The following is a 15688-nucleotide window of genomic DNA, read 5'->3' as shown; positions in this document are numbered from 1 at the left end:
CTCACCTTTCCTACCCAGAGCTGCAAGATTCCGGGGCAAATGGCCCAGGAACTGACACACCCCTAGAGCGGGTGCCGTCACTCACAGCTGCAGTCCCGGCTCCTTGGAAGGTGGAGATGGCTTTGAGGATAACCGGATCAGAGAGTTTGTGAGACCCCCTGTTTCAACCCCTCACATCTGGGCGTGGCGGCGTGGCCCTCTGGTGGTGGCTCCGTGGGAATTGTGGGTGGGAGGATTGGGGTCTGGCCTGGCCCCAGCACAAATCTGAGGAAGCGCCAGAAGGGTTGGGGTGGGGGTGTGTGTGTGTGGCATCAGTGGCAGAGCACCCGTCTAGCGAGTGCAGAGTGCTGGGGTCTGCCGCACATCTTCCTCCTGCTGTGGTGGCCGCCGGGTACAGCTTGGGGTGTGTGCCCCAGCACACAACGCAAGGAAGACCTGGGATGCAACGCGGGGGCCCCCCGGGATGCCAAGCCAGGGCCTCCATGCCGGCTACAGGCCGCTTGGTCCGTGGCGGCCCCTGTGTCCTCCCTGGTCTGAGGCCTCACACTGACACCGGGACACTCAGACACCTGACGTGTGGCTTTTTCTCTGGCGTTAGTTGCAAGTGTCAGTCCCGCTGTGCTGGGAGATTGCTCACGTGCGCAGGCCCTGGCTTCGTGGTTCTGTCCCCCGCCGCTTGGGGCTTGTGTTTGGCGACACCCAGTGGTCGTGCGAGGTAGTTGTCGTGTCAGATTTGTTCTCTCCTGTGACACTCCTGCACTGACACACAGTGACCCACACACAGTGTGGGTGCGAATAGCTGGTTTGAACGCACCTTCTTGCTGTTAGACCGCAGAAAACGGCAGCTCCCTGGACACGGAGGTGGGTAATCGTTGTGGTGAGTTAGGATGGACCCGCCGCCCTTCAGGTCATGTCTCGGATAACTGCATTGACCAGTCAACGTGATGGATGGACCCAAATGGATGGCAGTACTGGGGTTTGGACTCAGGGTCTTCTGCTCGCTGAGCTGGTGTTCTCCCTCTGAGCCACGCCTCCATCCCCGCTGGTTACTTTTAAGACAGAGTCTTCCTTCCCACATTGGCGGGCACCTGAACTGTGACTCGCCTCCGTCAGGCTTCCTGTCATTGCTGGGGCCACCGTGCCCAGCTGCCCTCCACGGAGAGGGAGTCTTGAGGACTTTTCTGCTTAGGCTGGCCTGGAACCTCCATCCTTCCAGTTTCAGCCCCCTAAATACTTAGGCTCACAGGAGAGAGCCATAGGCGGATGGCCTGGATGGTGGATTAATTTTTGTGCCCATTCTGGGACTTGAACTCAGGGCATAGACACTGTCCCTGAGCTCTTTCGTTCTAGGTTCATGTGCTACTACTGGAGCCAGAGAGCTCCACCTTCAGATTTTTGATGTGAACCATTTTTCTCTCATGCTCTCACCCACTGCTATATTGGCTCCTGTTAACTGTTGGCCCCTGACTGGCCTCAGATTGCAGCCCTCTCCTCCCCAAACCTCCCCCTCCACCTGCGTAGCTGGGGTGGCAGGCCGGGACACCACCCTGAGCCCTGCTCCCGAGGGTCTCTGTGGGAGAAAGCTCTGGGACACAGGTGCTGTGTAAGTAATATACAGGCCCCGCAGATGGTTGTCACTTCATCACTGAGGTCCAGCACCCTACACACACACACACACACACACACACACACACACACACAGAGCCTGGGGTCACTGCAGCCAGCAAAACGAGCATTTCATTTTTTTTCGTAATTGCTGGGTGGAGTGGCACAGGCCCTGCAGTCCCAGCTACAGCTACAGCGGCAGAACAAGGAGGCTCACAATCCGAGCCCAGCCAGGGGCTTTTTGAGATGGGTCTTACTTCCTGCCTGTACTGTGAGCCTACGAATCTTCACTCCCCACGTAGCTGGGATGACAGACCTGGGCCACTGTGCCTCGCTTTTCCTGTTGAGATGGAATCTCGCAGACTTTTCTGCTCGGGGTTAGCCTTGAACCGCAATCGTCTTGATCTGAATCTCCCGAGTAGCTAGGATGACAAGCACGGGCCATCGGTGGTGCCTGACCTGGTCACCTTTCTTCTTTGTCCACTTGGCTTTTGGAGGAACTCAGATGTCATGGCAGAGACTGCCTCTAGCATGTGGGTGGGGAAAGCTCTCATGGTTCTGGTGGGAAAAGATGCTGGGCATAGAAGAACCGGATCGGCTCAGAGGCCCCGTTTGCAGGCAGGGGTATTGCTGGCTCTCAAGGCACCTTTGAAATGCAAGCTTGTTCTCTCTGCAAACGCTGGGCACCTCAGCCTTCAGATACACGCTTCAAAAGGTCAGCGGCCCACTTGAGTTTGGTGCTGGGCTTTCCTGAAGATTAATTGTACCGATTGCTAGCTGTTTGTTTGCCTTCCTGGCCGTCTCTCCCTTGTTGTTTATTTGCTTCCTCTACCATCTCAGCAACTGGGGGCTCTGCCTCGAAGTACGGACGCTGACTGAGCGTGCTGGCACGCTAGACTGGGGACAGGCTGGGGACAGGGCTGCAGTTCTGCTGTGACCTGGGCATGGGCAGAGGTCCCGGCTGGGGGGATGTGGCCACACGAATTGACCACTGCAGGTAGAATCTTCTAGGGGGGAGTGTAGACACGAGGTTCTGAGTGTCTCTCCTCTACGTCTCTTCCTCTGCCGAATGATCGTAACAGCGTGATGGCTATTTATTGGGCTCTTAGGAAGAGCCAGCAATGGCTCTGCATGTTTATCCCTCTTAATCCTTGTGGTGGCAATGGCAGAGACTGAGAGAGTCCCAGGGACTAAGTCTCAATCAAGAGCTAGCTGGGGTTCACCAGGGTTCAAGGCTCGCTGGATCTGGAGGCTGCACTGCCTAGGAAAAGCCACAAGGGGTCGCTGGAATTAGATGCTGTGGGGAGAGGGATTGCAAGAGGAAGAGCTGGCCTTGGCTGTCCTGGTGGACGCAAGGCTTTGACTCTGCTCTCCTCCCGCCTCCCCTATCATGGCTTTGCCTGTCTTCCTCGTCAAAGGCAGACGGGGCTCGGTGGGCACCGGTTCTCACTGGAGCTCAGGTCGCAGGCGTCACCATCAGGAAGAAAGCCCCAGGCTGGGAGAACAGGGAGAGCATTCCAGACAGCCCTGAATTAGGGGCATCGGGTAGCGTCCGTGCCGGTCAGGTACAGGGGGACAGAGGGACAAGGACTGCCCAGGCTCGTGAGCCCGGCTCTGATTCTGTCCTGAGAATGGCCAGGTATGAGCTGCCTTCCACCCACCTTCCGTTTTCGCCACTCCATGCCGTCGGCAGCTCAGGTGAGATGACGTCAACACAAGCATCACCCATCCCCGGGCCGCTAGGGGCAAGCGGCCATGTCTTATCCATCTGACTTCCACCAAGTGTGGCAGGGGCCCGGCATTACTAAATGATAGTCGAGTGAATGCATCTGTGAACGGGCCAGGGGCTAAGGTAGAAAAAGGGTGAAATCGAACGCCGCAGGCATCGAGGGCTTGATCTCACAGCCCAGGGGTCTCGTGTAGAGTTACACAGGTTGTGCAGTGCACAGGAGCCTTGGCTAAGAAGCGTGGCATGGCCGTGAGACTCAGGCCCTCCACCCGCCAGGGGCTGCCTGTGCAGAGGGACCGTGACACCGGGAGCTTGCTATGGGGTTGCTATGGACCCTATTGGGTGACATGGCTGGGGCCCCAGAAACTCATGTTCTAGAAATATCTCCTGAGGATTCAACTTTCCCTCCTTGCTCCTCTGCCCTTTGGTAGGTGGTTTCTCCAAGTGCCTCCTGCTTTGGTACCAGGTAAGTTTAGTTTCCGTTCTGTTTCTTCAATTTATTATCTTCTGGTTAAATTCGCTTTGTAAATGAACACACGAAGAACCATCTCTTGGGGGTCTCTTCCCACCCTTTCAATCTGCTTTTAGCAGAGCTGATACCATGGGTGCATATTGCAAAGGTGTTTCCCCTTTGTCAGAAAGGAAGAGTCATGGAAGGTTCAACCAACCAACCAATCAACCAACCTACCAACCACCAATCAACCAACCTACCAACCACCAATTAACCACCAGCTACCAACCACCCACCAATCATCAAACCACTAACCAACCACCCACCACCCACCTACCCACCAACTAACCACCAACCACCCACCAATCACCAACTAACCACCCTTCTACCTACCCACCGGCCCACCCACCTAAGCCTCATCTAGATAGCTCCTCTCAACCTCTAGCACCGTGTCTCTCCTGACTCTCCGTCTTCAGATACAGTTGGTACTTAACTCCAGTAGCTGCCAGGTGGGCCAGCGCCTCTTCATCGCCCTCTCCTGGCAAACGAGCCACATAGCAGCTTCTGAGCAGGCCCTGAAGGTGGGTTTGGAGCCAGCAGACCCCCTACAGGGGGTCACTAACTTGCATGTCTAAGTCACTAACTTGTACCTCATCTTTACCCTGCCCGCTCCCTCGAGCCATTTCTGTAGCTTTCCATAGGGCCCGGTGCTCGAGCTTACTAGATGCAGCACTGGTGTGTTCGATAGGATCGGGTGAATCCGAACTGTGACTTGGTTTTCTGGTCAATCGCAAACGGCCATTTTTACCACCTCCGTCCTACCTTGCGCTATATTTAAACCTAATTGAATTATCCTGTTATATTTCCCCAACGCTCATAATCGATCCATTTGATAAAAATCCATTAGAGAGTAGAGCGATTTGGTGGAAGAAATTAATTAAACTCGTTTGAATTGATCCCGTGGTTGATTGAGCTCCCCGGTTGAGTGTTGATTGGCTAGTCAGGAAAACACAAGATTGGTGTCTGGTTCGAGTCTAAGGCTTTGGCCAAGCCGGTCCTGGGAGGAAATGCGGGACTTATTTTTCCTTGGGTGTCAGATGCCTAATTGCTGATGCTACTGGAGTTAGCAGTCACGAGGGACCCCAGGGCGGCCCAACGCCTATGTTGGGCTCGAGTTAACACTTTTTCTTGGTGACACACTCATGTGGACAAGTCACCTGGTCTCCTGGGACCTCCTTCCATGCTGGAATCAGGCACCCTGCCTGGTGGCACGGGGAAGGTGTGAGTCTACACAGACTGGAGGTGCCTCCTCCTCCTCCTCCTCCTCCTCCTCCTCCTCCTCCTCCTCCTCCTCCTCCTCCTCCTCCTCCTTCTCCTCCTCTTCCTCCTCCTCCTCCTCCCGTCAGTTAGTCAAGTCTTGGTGCTTGAACTTAGGGCCTGGGTTCTGTCCCTGAGCTCTTTCGTCAAGGTTAGTGCTCTACTACTTTGAGCCACAGCACCGCTTCTGGTTTTCTGGTGCTTAATTGGAGATAAGAGTCTCAGAGACTTTCCTTCCCCGGGCTGGCTTTGAACTATGATCCTCCTGAGTAGCTAGGGTTACAGGTGTGAGCCCCTGGCACCTGGCTGGAGGCTCTTCGTGCTAGTTGGATGGAAGTTATTTCTGCGTTTACACTCCGAGTTCTGAGTGTATTGGCCAGACGTAGAAGCACCAAGGGAGATGCTCTAGGTACCGTCCTAAACCCCCAAATCTACTCGGTGCTTGTGCCTTACCTCAGCAAGCGCAAGGCCCAAGGGGTGGCCGAGGGCTCTCCATGCTGCTCCATGCTGCTCTCCTTGATGTCCGCATACGGAAGCCTGAGGAGGCCCAGGTCCCTTGGGCTCTGCAGTGCGCACCCTACACGCCTCCTACCCTGTGCTCTACTTGTTGCAGTGTAAATAATGGTTGGATAATGATAAGAAAAGGTCTGCACTAAGCTCCATAGTGATGTACTTTTTTCCCTCTAGACTCTTCTGTTTGGGGTTGCGTGGCCGTGGGCCTGGCGCTTGCTGAGGTAAGGCAGAAACCAGGGGAAGGGGTTCAAGGGAACCGAGTCATTCCTAAGGGGGCCCCCTTGTGCCTTCGGCTCCCTGTCTGGGCATCTTCCTGCTCCTCTGCCCTCCAGAGCGGCCCCGGCTCTGGGGGTCGCACCCAGGCTGCACTCTGCAGTCTGAGCCCTTGAGCCATTGCGTGTCCTGTCCCCAGCCAGGGCCCAACAGACACAAAGACAAAACAATCGGAGCAGGAGGTCTGGATTGGCAAGCTTGGTGAAATTTGAGCCCGAACCCCAGAATCGTTTCAACCCAGGGAAATGACTCCCAAGGCCTTGCAGAATGCACCCTGTATTGCATATCAATGTGCATTTGTGACCTCAGGTCTGCAAAGTAAAGTAAGAAGGTAACATTACCCCTGTCAGGCAAGCTACCTTCTGTGGAACTCACTTTATTCCTTCTTCCTCTCTAAAGCTTCATGCAGATCCCACCTCGGCCACCAGGTGGCGCTGTGGTGATAGCTTTGATTTTTATTTCCCTTACACCCTGCATCTTAACTTGACCTTTTGAATTTTGAGTCTCCAGAAAAGTGGGGTTTGTTTAACAGGCGAACATTTTATTTATTTATTTATTTATTTATTTATTTATTTATTTATTTATTTATTTATTTATTTATTTATGTTTTTGCTGTAGAATGGTGCTAATTTCTGTTGTAAATATTTTTAATGATGTCCAAGATCTTGGTGTGGAGAATCGGGAAGGGAAACAATTTAAAACATTGCTGTGGATTCTTCTTTTTTAAGGTATGTTTATTATCTTTAAGTAGTTGTACTAAGGGGTTGCCACTCCACGTTAGTGTATCAGCACTGTGCGTCTTGATCCATGTCACCCCTTTTGTCGTTATTATCCCTCATCCATTCCAATGCAACCCCTCCTTGCAATTTTCCTGGCTTTATGGAATATGCATTGAATATTATGACTGCACCCCCCCCCCACCAAACCCTGTCTCTTTATTCACTTGGGATATTATCTGGAAATAAAAGGCTAAAGAATCTGGAATAAAAACATTTATTAGAGTGTCTCCTCTTGGAGATCCTTTTGCATCAAGCATTCTGCCGCCATGTGAAATGGCTGTTGGTGTTCACTGCGTCTCAGATACCTGCTGGGCATTCTCTGCCGCTCTGAAGTCTGCAGGCTGGGCGAGTCCCCCGGGGAGGGGTCATGGGGATAGGGAAGGGGGTTGAAGGTCCATGCCAGGCAGAGAACAGGGGTTCCTGGTTGGGAAAGTCTGAGGAACCAAGGAAGGGGGAAGACCTGGAAGAGGAGCAAGCGGCGTCAGGTGCCGGGATGGCCACGCAGAATTAGAATGCGGAAGGCGTGGGTTCTAGAGCCAAGGCGCAGGGCCAGCCCGGGGCCTGGCCGTGTGTGGCAGGTGTCATTGGAGCACAGCCGCGTCTACTCGTCTCTGTGTCGTCTGTGGCCGCTTTAGAGCTGCAGAGACACAGCTGAGCGGTTGCAATGGGGAATGAGATGATTTACAAAGCCTGGGGAGCCTTGGCGGGCCTGGAAGTCACCCAGATTGGGCGCCAGGTTCCAGCCGTGGGCCCTGCCTGCTGCCTGCACCTCGATGTCCATTTCCTCCTCCTCAGAGGGAGATGCTAACAAGGCCCCAGGCGCTGTAACCCCGGGGAATCTTCAGGCCTGTGGATCCAAGGAGACCCCCTGGGCCACCATCTTGGAGGCAAATTGCTGGTGGAGTTTGGATGGTTAATGGACTGCTCCTTTGTTTTGCTTGTTTGGCTGGCGAAGTTGGCTCCAAAGGATTCTTCACGAGCCCGTGTCCAGCCGTTCTGAACAGTGGCAGGGCCGTTGGAGTGGGTTTAATGTCTCAAAGGACATCGCTTTTCTTTAGGTGTGTTTTATCCTGCTGGATACATACGAAGCGTGGTTACCTGGCCTTTTGTAGATGAGACATTGAATATTGGAACAAAAGAGTGGCTTGCCGAGCTGGCTGGAATGCCTGGCTTTGGGTGGAGAAGAGAAATCAGCTCCCCCCACCCCCCCACCCCATCAAGGTTTCTGTTAGGTAAGTGCCTAGGCTCTGGTACACAGGTGAAGCCTGTAATTTTATTATTCTACATTTTAAAACTCAAAAGTCTAGGGGCCTCTGCTTAGAGGACTGCATCCTTGTCTTTAAACTCATGGGAATGTTTCGGGATGGATTTATCTACTTAAAACAATCACTATTTTTATGAGGGACAAGGGTGAGATACAATTTTAATCCTTCTATATTACACATTGCCTTATTGGCAGCCTTGGCATAGAACTCAGGACCTTGCACTAGCGAGGCAGGTGCTCCCCTGCGGAGTCATGCCTTTAAAGCCCTGATTTTTTGCGAGGGTCTTGCTTCCTGTCTGCGGGAGCGCTCGGACTATGGTCCGCCCGTTCCAGGGTGACGAGCTCGCCGCTTTGTGTCCGACTTTCCTGTCCCAGGTGGGCTGGCGCCACCACCCTCTCCATCCCAGCCCTCCAGGAAGCCCAGGCCGACAGCAGGCACCCGGTAACGGGCCAAGAAGGGGCGTCTGAGCTTTTCTGCACAGACTGGCCTCGAACCAAGAGCCTCTCCTTCTCAGCCTCCCAAGTAGCTGAAATGACAAGTGTGACCTGCTGGCGCCTAACTTCCCTTTTAGTTCAACTTCTTAATTGACAAAGCAGTTCTGATTCTGTCGTTTTCTTTACTCAAGTTCCCAACAACAGGAGGGAATGAAACCGGTCAGGAATTATCCTCCTGGTTCCCACAAAGGCTGTGTGCTGTTCCCGTCTCTTTTTCCCAATTGCCAAGGGCAGGTGGGTGGCGTTTGTAAGTCTCTCTCTGTGTTCCATATTCACATTTTCTCCTCCTTTGTAGTTCAGCCTTCCTCTGACCCTATTTTTAAAAGGCTGCGCGTCTCTGTGGTTAGAGCCCAGGACGATCTGGGGGTAATTTTTCCACCCTTCGGCCCTTGGTTTATCACATTCGTAAAGGCTTCCCACTTTGGGGTGTGTGAGAAACCTTCGCGGGCTGCAGGGACTCAAATGGAGTGGGTTTTTTTGGGGGGGGGAGGGGAGGGGAGTGTCATTGAGCTCCCCACTGACTCCCCTTGAAGTCTCGAAGATTCTTACCCGTCGTCCACACAAAAGATGTCCAGCCACCTTCCCCAGCGTGTCCACGCACTACATACAGTCCCAGCCATGGCCCAAACCCACCTCGACGGCGCCGATCTCCTCGTGTCAAAGCCTCTAAATCGGGGGTGAGCTGATACTAACCCAGCAGGAAGCCAGGCACCAGGAGCTCACGTCTGTAATCCTAGCTCCTCAGGAGGCTGAGATTGGAGGATTGTGATCGGAAGCCAGCCTAGGCAGACAGAGGCAGGAGCCTCTTATCCCCCCACCAAGCGGCAAAAAGCCTGATGTAGAGGTGTGGCTCAAATGGTAGAGTGCCGGCCTTGAGCAAAAAAAATGCTAAGGGGCAGCACTTAGGCCCTGAGTTGGAGTTCCGCTGCTGGGATGTGTGTGTGTCTGTGTGTGCGTGTGTGTATGTGCTCACATGTGCGTGGGGGGGTGTATGCACACTCAGGGCACAGACTAAGATGAATTCTATTCAGTCTCAATTATTTGTAACTTTGGGGGAAGCTATAACTCTTTGATTTTTGAACGGCCTCCCCTCTTTCCCTGTTGGTCCACTCCAACTGTGTCTTTGCTAAAAGAACGCCAGAAATATTATGGCTTTCTAGTGTATTCATGCTGCTAGTGAGAGAGAGCGCCATAGATATTTCTTGGGCAATATGACATCTTTTTTATGACTCCCGTTGAGACAGTTGAAGGGACATGTGGTTCACAGATCTCATGTCTTTAGCACCGGAGAAGAGATTATTTCCCTTGGTCTTCTCTCCAGAGCACCTGACAGCGAATCTCATTCTAGGGCCTTTTATAATCTAGATCGGCCGAGACGTTCCCAAATCATCAAGCCCTCATTAAAGACTCAGCGCTGAAAGAAATCCTTTTATCTTTTTCCTTTCATATTTTACTGTAAATGACGAGAGGAAACAAGTATTCCGTCTTGACATTTTTCTTGGAAAGCTCAGCGAGGTATCCAAGTTCAATACTTATAGGTTATACTTTACAAAGGCAGGCCACCCTTCCTTACAGTTTTGGTAAAGTGTCTCACTTTCTTCAGAGACCTCATCAATAATTAACAGACGGCAGTTATTTATGGGAATCTAAGCATTTTCTTATCATGAGCTCAAGATTCTTCTATCTGCCAAACATTATTTAGTTTCAATGCTATTTCCACACGTGTAGAGACTTGACACGGCAGGCCCCAAAATTTGTATTAGTTTCCAACTGCTGCTGTAACACGTACCAACACATTTGGTGACTCAGAACGAGAGAATTTTAGTTGCATATAGTTATGGATAATAGAAGTTGGATGTACACGTCACTGGGTTGAAATCCGAGGCTGAACTGCTTCTGGAGGATGGAAAGAATTTCCTTATGGTCATTTCCAGCTTTTGGTGGGTTCTGGTATTTCTGAGCTTCAGCTGCATTATTTTTTTTCTCTCTCTCTCTCTCTATATATATATTTTTTGTCGGTCCTGGGGCTTGAACTCAGGGCCTGGGTGCTCTCCCTGAGCATTTTCACTCAAGTTACCTGCATTATTCTGACCCCTGCTTCCGAGGTCACATTGCTTCCCCTGTATATGTTTCCGTGTACCTGCATATGTGTACGCGTGACCTCTCCCTTTGCCGTTGTTTTATGATAACACATTTGATGGCGTTTAGGACTCAGCCAGAGACTGCGGAATGAGAACATAAACGAGCAGAGTCATGACGGCACACTGCTCGTTCTCGCCGCGGTTTCCATGTGTTTGTCCTCCCTCGAGTCCACGTGTGCACCGGACGGGTAATTCCTCCAGCGCCAACATCGGGAGGGAGGTGAGGGCCTAACGGGTTTGTGCTGGGGTCCTGAGGACTGGCCCTTCCTCCATGGAAGGGGTGTGGGAGAATGATGGCTTTCTGCTACGGGAGGAACTCGTGGTCCTCCTCTGTGGAGGACGCCAGGCTCAGGGCGCCATCTTGGAAGGCAGCGATGCTCACCACTATACCACCAACGCTGACAAGGGCGCCATCTTGGAAACGAGGAGACTGCAGGCTGCGGTCTGTTACTGACTTGATCGTGACCTGTTTCCCAAGGCCATGACCCAGTAACACTCCTTGAAGGCCATTCCTTCCACCCTGGGGAAGAAGGGCCCATCTTCCGCAGAGCACCCGCTCCACTTGACTTAGGAAAACACATTCAGAAGCATCCCAGCAAGTAGAATATGATGACTTCTTGGATTTGTTCTTCTTTTTCTTTTCTTTCTCTTGTAGAGTGAGAGGCTGACCACTCACCCCATGACCCCCCCACCAGGATCTCACACTTGCTGGACAAGTGCTTTACCCCTGGAGCCACAGATCGCAGTCCTTTCGTTTACATTTTGTTTCTGAGATAGTGTCTAGCTGACTCCTCCTGGATGAGCTTCGAATGGGCCATGCTTCTGCGTCTGCCTCCCTTGTAAGGGTGGCAATCAGGGGTGTACCTAGTGGGGTTTGCCTCAAAAGTATTGTTTGCCTGGTTGTTGGTGACTTTGAGATGATTTGGAATACTGAAATAGCTAGGAGTTTCTGCTTCTACTTCCTCCAGGCATCCTCCAGTTCTCAAGGTGCAGCTGTGTTAGAAAGACAAAGGAACCAGAATATAGAAGGAAGAAATACTGGCTAGGGAAGACAAGAGTGCGCACTGACAGGGGTGGAGGGAGGGGGAACTGGACTTTTCCTCCTTGGTCCTTTCTTGCTACAGCAAGAATCTCCATGCCTGAAATGTTATAAAGAAGCATCGACCTCGCTTCCCCCAGAAGTGTTTGTGAAGAGGGGTCATTCCTCCTGCCTTCGCCTTTTTACATTATTTGTGTTAGAAATCTTTATTGTGTGAGGGAGAGGAGAGAGGAGAGCGAGAGGGAGCAAGGGAGCACGTTTTGTTCTCCTGACCTTCACACCATCACACTCTCAAAGCCCTTCGGTTGCAGGCGCTCGCTTCGCTAGGCTCGTTCCCCGTCAGGAGAAGGCCAAGGGGGAAACTGATCTTCAAAGTTCAGCTGCTTGTGCTGAATGACGAGGGGCGCGATCACAGAGCGCAATGCAGCAGCTAGCATTGGCTGGTAATCGGGCCCCTGAGCACCGGTGGGTTAATGTCAGCAGCCAACAGGGGATGAAGTGGTCCTGAAGTAGCTCCGAGGGGTCTTGCAGAACACAGACTGGAACTTGGATCCGTCTGCTCTATTGGTTTCTTCCTTTTCCACGAGACCTGTGATTTTAGGGGTGTATCACAGACCGTGACTTGTTAGGATGTGGCATGACGGTCAGATGGTTACGGCTGGTCATTGAAACGCCTGTGGTTGTCATTGGTTTTCCAACAGAGCTGGGCACTGGAAGCTCTTGGGAGGATCACGGTTTGAAGCCAGCCCTGGTAGGAAAGTTCGCGAGACCTCTTGTCAGTTGACAGCGGGGTGTGGTGGTATGTGCCTTGCCACATCTGGAAACCTAAAGTCGGCCAGTTGCAATCCAGGTATGTGCCTGACGGAAAGCAAGGTCCTGGTTACAAATAACCAGCAAACCTGGCTGCTAGAGGCTCACGCCTATAATCCCAGCTACTTAGGAGGCTGAGATCCGAGGATCCGGACTTGAAGCCAGCCCAGACAGGAAAGCGCCGGAGACTCTGATCTCCAAGAAAGCTACAAAAAGTATAGATGTGGCTCAAGTAGTAGAGTATTAACCTCGAGAAAATAGCCCCAGGACTGGTATAAACACACAAAATAATCATCACCACAAAAAAGGGGCTACAGATGTGGCTCAGTAGGAGAGGCCAGCTAGATTAGCATGAAGCCTTGAGTTTAAACCACAACACTGCCAGCAAAGGACATGGCTGTACAGCTGGAGGGATGTGGCTCAGTGGTAGGAGGTTTGCCTAGAACTTGTGCAGACCGGCGTTTATTCCCTAGCACTGCCCAAATAAATGGGTATGAGCTGATAATACTTGAATATAGTACCTTTCTTGTTAGGGGTTCTCTGATTTAACCCGGGAGCCAAGTTTTCATCTAGTACAAAGCCTCCAGCTGAAATCTAAGACGTCGGTTTCCTGGCGGGTTGAAGTGTACCGCTCTTTTTTTCCTGTCTCCTCAACCAACGGAGGTAAGACTAGCCCATTTTGCCATCAGACAGGCTTGGTCAGAGCTGATATTTTAATATATTTTATTCTCGACTTAATTCAGAGGCGGGGGGGGGTTATGTTTCTAGGACTGCATTTCACAATGTATAATTTAAAACTGGACATTTTTTTTTGCTGTTTATTTTATGTTTTGAGCATTTTGTGGCGCCTCTACATAGTCTTCCACAGGATGATTCTCCATGGTGGTGGATATTTGGATGCATAAGCACGTGAATTGGGACTAGTTTATTTAACCAAGGTTTTAACTTTCCAATTCTTCTTCTTCTTCTTTTTTTTTTTTTACCATCTTAAATAAGGCTGCGATGGGTGTTCTACTGTAGAAATATTTGTAAATAGGTCGACCCAAGTTCTGAGTCTAATGGAAAGGATGCTTTAACAGCTCTTACTAGTTATTCCGAACTGTTCTGCATAAACAACGGATGTCTGAAACGCCATTGGCAGTCATTATTATGTTTATCTCATCAAATCCACACTCACTTGATATATTAACTCAAAATATTTCTCTCAGCTCTGCTCTGCCCATCTTCCCCGAGCGTTCTTGGTGGGTCAGAGCTGTTTCCCTTTGCTCTCAGGGCTGAGGTTGCTCTTGGGACCCCCCCCCCCCCCCAGCCCAGGACTTGTCTTTCTTTTTAGCCTCTCTGTCTCCTTTCTCCTGTCGCAGCTGGTACGATGCCTGTTTGGACTCAGAGCCACCTCGTTTATTGGACTTTCTGCTGAATTTTAGTGGAATGGGTGCCTTCTTGTTTTCTTAGAAATGAGTTGATTGTGTTTGGAGTGGTGTGTGTGTGTGTGTGTGTGTGTGTGTGTGTGTGTGTGTGTGTGTGTATCTGTGTATCTGTGTGTCTTGGGGGTCGGGGGGATGAGCATCAAATAAAAAACCCAAAGATTTTTCTGTGTAACTAAATCAGACAGTTTATCCCTCAGGCCATCGACAGGGGAGAATCTGAAGAAGGAGAAAAAAAATATTTTCAGCCAGGGTAATTCACAGTGAATAAGACAGCAACATATTCTAGTGGATAACAGAAATTAATTCAATATTTCACGTAAGGGCAGGAAAGTTCGGATCAAATGTGATCCCTGGGTCCCCAACTGAAGCCAGAACAATTTCCTCTTTCCTTACTAGAGAGAACGCTCTGTACCGAGGTGAACATTATTGCTTCATCTGTTATTTATTTATTTTATATACTTGGCAGCGAGTGTGTGGTTGCTTTTCTAAAACCCCTCAGGTCAGGATTCTTGGGTGTCCTCAAGCTACTGCAAGTTTTCCCAGTTGTTGTCGTTGGTTTGTTAAATTGAAATGCACTGTCTTTTCATTGGTTGACACAGATGACTTCAAGTGACATTCTAGCATTGTACTTAACGGTTGCCTAGCTAGGTCAGACCTGGCCAGACACAGCCCTGGCCACCCGCATGGAGACCTGGGAAGGGGCCAAAGCTTTGGGACCGTAGAGGGTTGACCTTGAAATGGTGGTTGAAAAGGTCATGAGAGCTGAGAACACCTCCTGACTAGTTTTTGCTTGCTGTCCTGTATAGTGTGGGTTCTTTGCTTACCTTTGCTGGGCCCTAGGAATATTCCCAGTGATTTCGTAACGCCAGGCCTTGCGGTTCCTTCAGCCTGTGGTGCTGAATTCATGTACTTCAGAAGTGGTGTGTGTGTGTGTGTGTGTGTGTGTGTGTGTGTGTGTGTGTGTGTGATTGGTTCTAGCGAATTCTCAGGTCATAGGTCGAGTTGGCATCTCCCAGAGGCTTCTTACTTCTTTGTCACCTTAATGTTTGTTCCGCTCTTCCTTCCATCGCGTTATTCCAATTCAGACGATGTCCGCATTACCTCTGGCAGTTCGTTTTCTGGCCACCTTTCCCACCATGGCGTCCCTCATGAGCAGAACTCTGCCCGGCCAACAGGAGGCTGTGGCCAGCACATCAGATCCATGAAAGGAATGAATGAACGAATGAATGAAGGAACTGGAAGGTGCTGAGTCCGCAGCACAGAATGAGCACTCTGGTAACGGACAAGCTCTCTGGTCTCAGTGGCTCAGTGGAACCCACGTTCACAGAGGTCTAGTCGGTGTGGGTGGCGTCCCCTCGTTCCTCCAGGGAGCCATCGGGGGTCCGGGCTGGCCCAGGATGCTTTGGGATGGGGCTCCCGCAGACCATGGCGTCTGCTGGGAAAGATGGGAAGAGAGCATGGCGGGCGGTGCAGGAAGTTTCACCTGCTGCACCATCCTCACGTCTCCTCCGTCGTTTCCCCGTTGTCATCTCCTTGGCTAGCGTGCGGTGAGTCTGACCTCACCTGCGTGTGAAGGGGGCTGGAAAGGCAGGCACCTGCTTCAGGGACGTGACCGTGCTCCCGAGTCACCTGTGCGACAGTGCTTCAGGCCTGGGCCGCTCCGCCAGGCCACCCCCGCCGCCCGCGAGCTTCAGCGAAGCTCAGACCTGTCTTTTTGTAACTCGAATATTTGCATAACAACTCAAATCTTTTCAATAATATTGAATAATAATTTGAATCATTTCGAATATTTGAACCGTTGACCCAACCTTTCTGTGTGGGGTAGGCTGTCAACCCCCAAAACAT

The sequence above is a fragment of the Perognathus longimembris genome, chromosome 10 (assembly GCF_023159225.1).
Source record: "Perognathus longimembris pacificus isolate PPM17 chromosome 10, ASM2315922v1, whole genome shotgun sequence".
Classification (NCBI taxonomy): domain Eukaryota; kingdom Metazoa; phylum Chordata; class Mammalia; order Rodentia; family Heteromyidae; genus Perognathus; species Perognathus longimembris.
The sequence above is the reverse complement of the archived record's forward strand: the minus strand, read 5'-3'. Positions refer to the sequence as shown.